General features: G+C 38.5%; 1 pseudogene; it reads right to left on the reverse strand.

Annotated features, from left to right (window-relative positions):
* Positions 1 to 4411: 4411 nt before the first annotated feature.
* On the reverse strand, positions 4412 to 9738 carry LOC129849816 (transcription factor HES-5-like; annotated as a pseudogene).
* Positions 9739 to 9765: the final 27 nt, after the last annotated feature.

Raw genomic sequence — 9765 nt, forward strand, 5'->3', positions numbered from 1 at the left:
TGGTAGCGCCTCCATGCTCTGGACACTACGCTGACAGACACAGCAAACCTTCTTGCCACAGCTCGCATTGATGTGCCATCCTGGATGAGCTGCACTACCTGAGCCACTTGTGTGGGTTGTAGACTCCGTCTCATGCTACCACTAGAGTGAAAGCACCGCCAGCATTCAAAAGTGACCAAAACATCAGCCAGGAAGCATAGGAAATGAGAAGTGGTCTGTGGTCACCACCTGCAGAACCACTCCTTTATTGGGGGTGTCTTGCTAATTGCCTATAATTTCCACCTTTTGTCTATTCCATTTGCACAACAGCATGTGAAATTTATTGTCAATCAGTGTTGCTTCCTAAGTGGACAGTTTGATTTCACAGAAGTGTGATTGACTTGGAGTTACATTGTGTTGTTTAAGTGTTCCCTTTATTTTTTTGAGCAGTGTATATATATACACCTCAGCCAAATACATTTAAACTCAGTTTTTCTCAATTCCTGACATTTAATCCTAATAAAAATTCACTGTCTTAGGTCAGTTAGGATCACCACTTTATTTTAAGAATGTGAAATGTCAGAATAATTGAGAGAATGATTTATTTCAGCTTTTATTTCTTTCATCACATTCCCAGTGGGTCAGAAGTTTACATACACTCAATTAGTATTTGATAGCATTGCCTTTAAACTGTTTAACTTGGATGAAACGTTTTGGGTAGCCTTCCACAAGCTTCACACAGTAAGTTGTGTGAATTTTGGCCCATTCCTCCTGACAGAGCTGGTGTAACTGAGTCAGGTTTGTAGGCCTTTTTGCTCACACACGCTTTTTCAGTTTTGCCCACAAATTTTCTATCGGATTGAGGTTAGGGCTTTGTGATGGCCCACTCCAATACCTTGACTCTGTTGTCCTTAAGCCATCTTGCCACAACTTTGGAAGTATGCTTGGGGTCATTGTCCATTTGGAAGACCCATTTACGACCACGCTTTAACTTCCTGACTGATGTCTTGAGATGTTGCTTCAATATATCCACATCATTTTCATTCCTCATGATGTCATCTATGTTGTGAAGTGCACCAGTCCCTCCTGCAGCAAAGCACCCCACCCACAACATGATGTTGCCATCCCCGTTCTTCACGGTTGGGATGGTGTTCTTCAGCTTGCAAGCATCCCCCTTTTTCCTCCGAACATAATGATGGTCAGTATGGCCAAACAGTTCTATTTTAGTTTCATCAGACCAGAGGACATTTATACAAAAAGTACGATCTTTGTCCCCATGTGCAGTTGCAAAATGTAGTCTGGCTTTTTTATGGCGGTTTTGGAGCAGTGGCTTCTTCCTTGCTAAACGGCCTTTCAGGTTATGTCAATATAGGACTCGTTTTACTGTGGATATTGATACTTTGTACCTGTTTTCCTCCACAATCTTCACAAGGTCTTTTGCTGTTGTTCTGGGATTGATTTGCACTTTTCGCACTGAAGTATGTTCATCTCTAGGAGATAGAACGCGTCTCATTCCTGAGCAGTACGACGGCTGCGTGGTCCGATGGTGTTTATACTTGCGTACTATTGTTTGTACAGATGAACGTGGTGCTTTCAGGTGTTTGGAAATTCCTCCCAAGGATGAACTAGACTTGTGGAGGTCTGCAATTTTTTTTCTGAGGTCTTGGCTGATTTCTTTTGATTTTACCTAGATGTCAAGCAAAGGGGCACTGAGTTTGAAGTTAGGCCTTGAAATACATCCACAGGTACACCTCCAATTGACTCAAATGATGTCAATTAGCCTAGCAAACACTTCTAAAGCCATGACATAATTTTCTGGAATTTTCCAAGCTGTTTAAAGGCACAGTCAACTTAGTGTATGTAAACTTCTGACCGACTGGAATTGTAATACAGTGAATTATCAGTGAAATAATCTGTCTGTAAACAATTGTTGAAAAAATTACTTGTGTCGTGCACAAAGTAGATGTCCAAATTGACTTGCCAAACTATAGTTTGTCAACAAGAAATTTGTGGAGTGGTTGAAAAATTAGTTTGAATGACTCCAAGCTAAGTGTATGTAAACTTCCGACTTCAACTGTATATATATATAAACGTCTTTATCTTTCTGCATCCAAGTTAGTCCAAGTAAATGTCTGCAATTCTTTCGGTTTTCTAAATGGCATTTATGATGATATAGATGTCTTTCTCCTAGGGAATAGCTAGGTTTTATTAAAGTAAAAATGTCATGTCATTACAAATTAGGACTTAAAAGAATTAGATTATATTATATATTAGATTTTCTTCCATTAGGATAGTTCCAAAAACATAAATTATTTTTTAATTCCCCTCTATAAGTGTGCCTTTTCCTCACTGTCTCTGAGTGTTCCCCAGACAGTCAGGTGCTGGTGGACTGATGATGATGATACTAATGACACTGAACTGTGACTCTGCTCTCCAGAGCTTTCCCACACTCTGCCCATTGAGAGAGATTCCATGAAACAATAGAGTGTGCATTGTTAAATGCTAATTCATTGCCCATCAATCCCTTAGTGGTAAAGTTTGTTTTTCAATCAAGGAGGTGGTAATATAAATATTTGGACTAATTGATGATTTGGAAATACTCTTGGTAGACTATACAAGAATAAACAAGTTTCATTCAAAATCCTGTTTCCTATATGGCAAATTATTATTGATGTTTTTATTAGAATAAGAACTTTAACAAAAGGCTATATTTAAAAATAAGACTATGACATGCAGTTATTTTTGCCATACTCTTTTTATTCATGTCTTTGGTTTGGGAAATTATATGAACAAAATTCCTCTCCCTATCCCTTGACACCAGTAGGTAGGGGTCTGAGTCTATTGTCCCAAAGAGGCTCTGTGAGTGTGTTTTCCTGGGTTTCCCACACTTTCTCCATTCACTGATTTGCTTTCAATGGAAGAACAATATAAGTGTGTCTTATTATTCATACCATTAGCTATGCAGTTGAGTCCAATCCCAGACAAAGAAGGCTACTCTGTGTCTGTCTGCCCACCTGACTATGATAAAACGAGGTTATCAAGAAGCTTTATTTTTACAAGACACCCCAAAAATCTACCTAGCATCAACATATTAGCCAACTCAAGATACAGAACACCTGTAATCTATGGAACAATGCAGAACAGATTTTTCAATATAAAATGTGTAAAGCATGCTCAGTATAAAAAGTCGGAAAAATGCTGGCTAGGAAAGTAGTATGAGTTTCAGTAATATGAGTGTCTCCTTCTTCTGTAAACTAAAGTCACTCTTCTGTGCTTGCGGACAACCACCAACGTAGACAAATGAATGCTCTGTCACACTAATGCCGTCCTTCACTTGCTAGTAGGAACTATGAAACTCGTACGACTTGCTAACTGGTCGAACGCGGCACGTGTTTAACTATAACCCATAGCCACGGGAAATAAGGGTGCTGAAAAATTCCCCAGAAAATTCAGAATAAAAATATATGTATATAAAAAAAAATTAAACATTGATTTTACAAAAGTAGTGCACTGGGCCTTTAATAGTCCTGTATTAGTGTACTGATATATGGCAAAAAGATTAGTCCAGCCCCCCCCCCCAAACTACTTCCCGCGGCTATGCTACAACCTATTAGCGAGTCATACATTTCCGCGTTTTGTAGTTGCGACTAGCACGTCAACACGGCATTAAGCCTGTTGAAGCAAGTCAAAGTTCGGTAGCCGAAGTCTACGCCCCCTCGTCAGTGATTGGTCAACAGTCCTTCTAGTAGGAGCCGGAACTGTGGACTGAATTCTTTAATAGTGTTTGTTGTCATTCAACTATAGACAACTAGTTTTCATGCATATTTTCACTTGATAGGTGACTAGGTGTCATGCACATTTTTTCATTTCAGAAGTACTGCACCAAACATCTTCGTTAAAATGTAAAATTGCGCGACTACGACCTTGGCAAAAACGTCAAAATTAATTACAGATTTCCTGATTTGTCTAAAATTAATTTGGACTATTTTGAGGAAAAGTATAGTGATTGCTTCGGCATCTCAAGAGAGACAAAGAGTAATATTGCCGCTTTTTTCTCGTTGTTCAAACAAAGGTATTTTAAGAGAGTGTGAGCCACAAATGTTCGCTTAGCCTAGATGAGTTCTGGTAGGAGCAAACTGAACCTCCCTAGTATGCAGGTGCCTTTACTGTATTTGATTGTAAAAATTGATCATCATAAATTGATAATAATTTCAGAGGTATTAGTGATACGTGTCTCATACCTCTAAACGCTCATCTAAATTCATTCACACGGAATATGAAATACATATTGGACAATCTTACATTCATGACATAAACCATTGCATCTTTATGTCCTAGGATCTAAGACTTTAGGGTGTCAAATGACCATTACTCAGACTCTAACACAAAGTATAGGATTTTAATTAACCACAAACAGTAAGCCACATTTCAAGATTGTTTTTATTTTCATATAGAGAATACGTTTCTTAATTGTTAAGAACTTAAACTTTGTGATTAAGCATCACTACAATTGCGAGTAAACAGCTTCAAGTCACACAGGCACTCATCATAGAGTGTGGGTTACATTACATAGACAAATGCAGCTTCAAAAACAAAGCAGACATATGTTAGATATCTCAATATACGAGAATTAAAAAATTGTAATACAAACCAACACAAATTGGTAGTTCATCACAAAAAACAGGCTTGGATATCAAGCAAATCAATTAAAGTTTTTTAAGTCATCAACAAGAATATATTTTCTGAAATTCATTAACAGAAGGATAGTGTTGCACAATTAAAGAATTTAAACATTCTTTGCTATCTCACCCAATGTGGGTAATAAATAGATTATAATGAACAGTCAACAATATAGGAACTTTCTTACAAAGTAAAAATAACTTTACATAATACTCATGTTAAATGAAAAGTGATGATATCAATATGAACTTTTATTAGGAAGGCTTTTCATATATTCATGAAAAAATAATTAACACAATCAAATTAAAACTTTGACATTTTCTGCAGAAGGAGAAGATTGTCTCTTCCTATTATCATTACTGTCCATTAATGTTAGACCAACATGGTCCATTGTGTTTGTCTGAGTGGAGCTTTTAAGTCTGTAGAACTCTACCAAGACCTCCAGAGGGCGCTGTTCACTGGACTCTTGTCTTTGCTGATGCTGTGCTGGGTTGGGGAGCTGAGCTGAGCTGAGGCAGGTCACTCTCCCTGCGGTTCTTATCAGAGGATGGCTGCATGCTCTGGAAGTGGCTCAGCAGTCTTCTCTGGGACTCTGTCGTCACCTCATCCTTGGACAGGAAGTGGACAATATCTTGGACACAGCTGGAGTAACCCTGATTGACAGGTGCTGAGCAGGAGGAGGAACTCACTGGTTGATACTGTTGCTGTCCTCTTAGAAAGCAAACTGGCATCTCCAGGATGTCAGCTTTCTCCAGCTTGGAGTCGGGCTGCTGATTGAGGGTCTCTGGAAACACGGAAGACTTGAGCTGCTCAATGCTGCTGTTGTTACGATCTTTCAGCACTGGCTTTCTTAGCTGCAAGAAGAAGAGGATCATTAATAACCTTATTCTGATATATAACATTAATGAAACACATAAAAAATCTGTCTAATGAACTTAACTTCCTTGAATTTGAATCTCACTTTACCTTGTTGGTCAGAGTCAGGTGCTCCTTAGAGTAGATCATTGCTGAAGTGATTTAAGGTGTCGTGGCTGGATGTCTGTGCTGTAGAGGTCTTTGTGTAGAGATAATCTGATTTCTACTGGTATCATCTCTCCTATATATAGTCCCAAATCTGCATATGAATATGTGTGTCTTGGGCTTGTAGGAGAATCTCACAGTCTGTAGCCAATGGGTGAGCTTGGGAGGACAATGAGGAATGTGGAGCTGCCACATGCTCAGTGTTCTTATTACTGGGGGACAATGGTCACATCTCAGGGGAACAGGTGGAGGGTGATGGAGAGTGACTCCAGAGCGCTGTGTGAATCTGGGAAAGTGGTGACTCCCAGATCTGCTGCCTGATGTTGGGATCAATGACATTGACAGAGCACACACTCATCATCACAATTTACACATGTGAGAATGACTCAAATACTTTCCAATAAAACAATGTTTCCTAATATTTTTTTTCCCTAATAATTTTGCTCGTATTGCCTAATTTAATTGTCGAATTTAATAACTCAATATAACCGATTTCTTGATTTCCACCTTATATAACTGCCATTGCGTTGCAGAGGCAGTTGCAGTGCGTTCTGTGTGGTGCATACGTTCGATAAATCGAACGTATGCATCAAATTGTATGAGTGGACTTGACAGAAAGTAGCAAAATATGAATGTAGACTTTTTTTTTGCACACATTCAGTAAAAATTTGGGATTACATAAAAACAGTTTGATTGCATAATATGTTTACATTTTTTATTTATTTGCCAAGTATATTATTTATTCGATGACATCCTCAAATTAATTGTGAGAGCCTATAATATAATTTCCCTCCAAAATACAGCTTTGGAGCGAAATGCAATAATAAATAGTCAAGATAGGCAGAGTAGGCTCTTTCAACAATGAGACCAACGTTGAGGAAGGTGGTCTTGATCGCGCTGTTGGGCCGGGACCAGCCCCGCCGAAAGCTAGCTAACGCTAACTAGCCACATCTAGCACAAGCTCACTACTAAACTGACCTGGCAATCCTACTATCGTGGACACTTGCAGGTACCTTTTGCAAATGGTCGCATGCGGTTGGACACATGGAGGAGAGAATCATTTTCGCAGTATCCTCAAAACCGTGTCTTTTTGACACAACTGCTGACAGCTACAGGGACATAAACACAAAAAAGGCTGCTTGGAGACAAGTGTCCACGATAGTAGGTTTGCCAGGTCAGTTTAGTAGTGAGCTTGTGCTAGATGTGGCTAAACTCATACAATTTGATGCATACGTTCGATTTATCGAACGTATGCACCACACAGAACGCACTGCAACTGCCTCTGCAACGCAATGCTGCAAGGCAAACGCAGCGTTCCATTGGAAATGAATGTACTTCTGGTGTATCGAAACGCAATCACGCAGTCGGTGTGTTTACACGCACCTGCGCGCTGCGTCATCACTCACCTGGACTCCATCACTTCCTTGATTACCTGCCCTATATATGTCACTCCCTTTGGTTCCTTCCCCGTTTCCTGTCTGTGTGTTGTTCGTGTATCTTGTTTCTATTATGTTTCAATAATTTATTAAAACACTCACTCCCTGAACTTGCTTCGCGACTCTCAGCCCACATTGTTACACACAAAGCTTTTTACTAGAGATGAATGTTGATGGAACATGCAGTACCAGTCAAAAGTTTGGACACACCTACTCGTTCAAGGGTTTTCTTTATTTTACTATTTTCTACATTGTAGAATAATAGTGAAGACATCAACACTATGTAATAACACATATGGAATCATGTAGTAACCAAAAAAAGTGTTAAACAAATCAAAATATATTTGATATTTGAGATTCTTCAAAGTAGGCACCCTTTGCCTTGATGACAGCTTTGCACACTCTTGGTATTGTGTGTAGATTGATGAGGGACATATGATGGTAAATCACTTCTTAAATATATTGGATACAGACAGTGTACATTAGACAAATTATATATTGTCAGTGCCAACATTTCATAATGCAAATTTTGGCAATATATCATATGTCTAATGTACACTGTCCATATATTACAATGGGCATTTGCCATCACAAATTGAACATGCAGTTAAAGGGCTTAGACTAATAAAGTCCACAATTGGGAAACTGTACTGTACAAATACCATTCAAATGTGCTGTCCTTTGACTGTTTATGATGATTTTAAGCAATGAGATGGCTGACTTGATGGCTGTCCAATTGCAATGTGGTACATTGGCATTGGCCATATGATATATTGCAAGTTCCCACTTCCCTGTTATGATATGAAATGGACCGTGTACTCTCATCATATTGATATCTGGAGGAGTATCAGTGCATGTGTGGCAAAAATCATTTTCGCAAATCGCATGCACGGAAGCATAGTTAGACAATAACCTGTAAACCACTGTTATCATAATGACACCAAACTGATACTGACACCAAACTGACTTTGTCCAACTCGTTTAAAGGCCATCGCATATGTCAAATTCATAGCGCCTTCTGTTTAAACCTTAAAAAAATCTGAAAACACATATGTTCGAGCTATGGGTCTGATTCTGACATTATTTGTAGATAGGCCTGTCCGACCGGCAAGCTAAATACCTACATCCAGGGCCGGTCGGCCAGATAGCTAGGTCTGAAAACTTTCCGAATGCACTGTAGCGCTCAGGCTGGCCGACCGACCGGACCTATCTATCTGGCCGGCTGGCTGGACCTAGCCCGACGAACAGTTCTTGTGCTGACTTTGAGCTAGCGAATGGAGGATCATAGAGAAGACTGCTGAGCCACTTCCAGAGCCTGAAGTCATCCTCTGATAAGAACTGGAGGGAGAGTGACCTACCTAAATTGAGCTCCCCAACCTAGCACAACATCAGTAAAGAGAAGAGTCCAGTTAACATCGCCCTCTGGAGGCCCTGGTAGAGTCTTAGAGTGGAGTTCCAATCTGAGACAAACACAATGGACCATGTTGGTCTATATTAATGTCATATTTGTCATGGACAGTAATGACAATAGGAAGATATATTCTCTATCTCCTTATTCAGGAGTTTTTTAAAGTCTTGCTGTGATTGAGACTGTTAATTTCAGTTGTACTCAAGAAGTTGTACTGCTAAATGGCATATATTATTATTATATTATTCTAAGACAATTGTCCATGAAAATTTGATTTTTGTTGTGTGATGGTATTATATAATTGACATCATAATAACCTTTATGTTTTGTGAAATATGTGTTGAATACGTTGATTATGTGTTTATTCAACTTTAACAGTCCTCTATGAGGACTTTTACCTAAAATTACCAATATTTTTGTGATTGTCTAATGATCTGTTTTAAGGTCAAAGCTTAGAGAATAAGCCATAGTTTCCACTACATTTGTGTATTGATAAATATTTACATCATATTGAGCATCTTATATGAAGCATGTATCAGTTATCCATTTGATAATAATGGACCTAAACTACAGCATCATTATTCCTGTGAGGATGATTTACCTAAACTGGGTAGCCTATTATACCTGTAATCCTCACTCTCTGTGATAAGCAATAACTGATCTGTTTAAAGATCAAACTTGTCAATTTTGCTTTATGATGTTTTGTGTGTAAATTATAATACATTACCTGAATGTGTCTATTGCAGATTGAAGAAAAACTTTCTCAAAACTCTTGTTTATTTTCAACAATCCAGTGTGTCTTTTGTAAAGACAGTAAATGTAGGCAATATCCCCATACATTTTAATACATTAAAAAACAATCAAATGAAATACTTTTTCTTATCTTTACTATGATAGTTTACATTTCAGTTCAATAATTGTGTAGGCGTAGGCCTAAACGTTAAATGCTTGCAAATGACCATTTTGTTATGAAGATATTCCCATCACATCAGTATGACATGCAGGAGGTTTATGATGATATGATATTGCTTTTAGTTGCACATCAAATGTGTGCCGAATAGCTTCGTGTTTTACCAAATGTTCACCTCTGTGTATGTATGTAGGCTTACAGAAAATATCACAGAAGACCAGAGATTACCTACCACATTATCACAGAAATCCAGGGCCATGTTCAGTTGCCAAACGTTATCGAACGTTGCAGATATAAATGCCATGAAAAGGACCAATGTAATTCATTGTTCT

Source organism: Salvelinus fontinalis, chromosome 3, assembly GCF_029448725.1.
Source record: "Salvelinus fontinalis isolate EN_2023a chromosome 3, ASM2944872v1, whole genome shotgun sequence".
Lineage (NCBI taxonomy): Eukaryota > Metazoa > Chordata > Actinopteri > Salmoniformes > Salmonidae > Salvelinus > Salvelinus fontinalis.